At 40.8% G+C, this 2,845-nt stretch overlaps 1 protein-coding gene and 1 pseudogene across 1 annotated transcript in view; both read left to right on the top strand.

The window, feature by feature from the left end:
• The window catches only part of BIRC6 (baculoviral IAP repeat containing 6), a 266,821-nt gene that overhangs the window by 211,373 nt on the left and 52,603 nt on the right, over nt 1-2,845 (top strand). The gene's annotated exons all lie outside the window — the stretch shown is intronic.
• LOC102467904 (eukaryotic translation initiation factor 2 subunit 2 pseudogene) lies at nt 288-1,427 on the top strand (annotated as a pseudogene).

Here is a 2,845-nt window from a genome sequence, read left to right as displayed (position 1 = left end):
CGGCATTCTAAAAATTCTGAGAGGAGAGTGGAAAAGGGATTGTGGCATGGTTATTCCCGTGAGGAATGCTTTCTCAGCTTATCTCTCTTTCTCTGGTGAGCACATGCACCCTATAGAAAATTTTTTAAAAAGAGGGGAGGTAAGGCCAGCAGGTGGCATGGTGGTTAAGACGCTAGACTCCCACATGGCCAACTACATTTTAAGTGCTAACCCTAGCAGCTTGCTTTCTCACTTTCCCTCTCTATCTGTCTCTCTGGTCCAAAAATAAATAAATTAAATTAAATTAATTGATTTAAAAAAATAAAAGGTTGGGCTGGCAGTTGGTATGTTGGGGCCAGTCAGTTCTGTGGTGATTAAGGCCACTGGACCCTACATGGCTGACTTTGTCCTGGACCCAGTAGCTTGGAAAACATACCAGGGAAGCTGCAGCCATGTCCGGGATGAGATGATTTTTGACCCTCTTATGAGCAAGAAGAAAAAGAAGAAGAAACCTTTTATGTTAGATGAGGAAGGAGATGCTCAGACAGAAGAAACCCAGTCCTCAGAAAGAAAGGAAGTGGAACCAGAGTCGGCCGAGGGCAAAGATGTGAAAGCTGATGAAGGAGGACCGTAGGAAAAAAGGTGCTTCTGATGATTTAGATGACTTGAACTTCTTTCATCAAAAGAAAAAGAAGAAAAAACCATAAAAGATAATTGATATTGTTGAAACTGAAGGAAGTGTAAAGGATCTTAAGATTGACAGTGATGTTCAGGAACCAGCAGAATCAGAGGATGACCTTGACATTTTGCTTGGCAATAAAAAGACGAAAAAGAAGAATGTTAAGTTCCCAGATGAGAATGAAATACTAGAGAAAGACAAAGCTTTAGAAGATGAAGACAGCAACAAAGATGATTGTATCTCATTCAGTAACCAGAGAGGTCCTACTTGGGCCGGCTCAGAAACAGACTACACAGAGAAGAGCTACTGACTCGAGTGTTTAACATCGTGAGGGAAAAGAATCCGGATATGGTTGCTGGAGAGAAAAGGAAATTTGTCATGAAACCTCCACAAGTTGTCCAAGTAGGAACTAAGAAAACTTTAAAAAACTGTCTACTTTACAGATATCTGTAAACTATTACATTGTCAACCCAAATATCTCCTTGCATTTTTACTGGCTAAATTGGGTACAAGTGGTTCTATTGATTACCAACTAGTAATCAAAGGAAGATTCCAATAGAAACAAATAGAAAATGTCTTGAGAAGATATATCAAGGAATATGTCACTTGTCACACATGCTGATCACCGGACACAGTTCTGCAGAAGGATACTCAAATCTATTTCTCATAGCGTGAAACTTGTCATTCTCCGTGCTCTGTAGCCAGGATCAAAACTGGCTTCCAGGCTGTCACAGGCAAGCAAGCACAGCTCCTTGCCACAGCTAACTAGTTTGCTAATCACCACTGATTTTGCAGTGTCTTGTAGAGATTTGTCTGGACAGGTTTACCATCACAATGGATATACTGTTGTGTTAAAAACAAGAGAGAAAAGCTGCCAAGTACTTTGGTGAGTGGTTGGTTGGTCAGAATCCTTGCAAGATGCTGATGTTCAAGCTGTTGACATACTCATTGCGTACTTTAACAACTGTCAGAGAAACAGTGATATGGGGTAAGGAGGTACTTTTTTTTTTTTTTTTTGAGAGGTATTTGCAATAGGGCATGTGCACTTGCTAGAAAGAGAGACAGCAAGAAATCACTCCCTAGGAGGGATGGCCATGCTGCAGTCCCTTCTCCATTCTTGGGATCTTGGACACGTACACAAATGTGCCCGGCGTGAGTTTAAGCCACCGGGTCTGGGACTTGAACCACGGTCAACTACATGGGAGTCCAGCAACATAGCCATTATGCCAACTGCTGCTCCCAAGGAGGTGCTTTATGAAAATCATTCATAGACCTCTGTAAAATTCAAGATCAATTAAAGTTATTAAACAGTGGAAAAAAAGAAAGAAAAACCCACCAGGTACATGTGCATGAGAGGAAAATGGAGAAGGGATTGCAGCATGAATGTTTGAATGAGTGATTTCTCACTTTCTCTGTCTCTGGTGAGCACATGTACCTTCTGTCAAAATTTAAAAAGTTTTTTTTCTTGTTTTATCAGGAATCAGCCTTTTCATGAGTTGTGAGATGTAATAAATTCATCTCTCTGTTTTTATTTTTTTTTTAGAGGTTTTTGCAGTAGGGCATGTATGTTCACCAAAAGGACAAAAAAGGACAGAGAGAGACAGAGAGACAGAAAGCCAGAAATCATCTCCCAGGGGAATGGCCACGCCACAATCCCTTCTCCATTTTCCTCTTGGGATCTTGGGTATGCACGCACAGGTGCGTGGCGTGAATTTAAGCCACTAGGTCCAGGACTCGAACCGAGGTCGACTACATGGAAGTCAAGCGACATAGCTATTACACCAGCTGCTGGTCCCAATAAATTCATCTCTTGAAGGCAGCACTATCCAAGAGAACTTTGGCTATGATCAAGACATTCTATGTACTTACACCACTTATACCATCCAGTATGGACTGTTTATTAAGCACTTGAAATGTGTCAAGTGCAATTTCAGGAACTGAATTCATTGTCTTTTTTATTTATTTTTTTAATGTGGAAGCATCATGGCATAATGGAAAAAACCTCTTTAAGTTTGATGTGTCTGTGTGTCAGTGTTGGTCTTTCTGCATTCTATTCAGCTGCTGAGTAACTTACTAAATCTTAGTTTCTCATACACATGATGGAGATGATGGTGTGTACCTCCATAGAATAATTCACATTTCACAGAGGAAAAGATGAGATGCTTGTACACCAAAGCGACGGACCTG

Source organism: Tupaia chinensis, unplaced genomic scaffold, assembly GCF_000334495.1.
Source record: "Tupaia chinensis unplaced genomic scaffold, TupChi_1.0 Scaffold146177_1, whole genome shotgun sequence".
Lineage (NCBI taxonomy): Eukaryota > Metazoa > Chordata > Mammalia > Scandentia > Tupaiidae > Tupaia > Tupaia belangeri.
The sequence above is the reverse complement of the archived record's forward strand: the minus strand, read 5'-3'. Positions and strand labels throughout refer to the sequence as shown.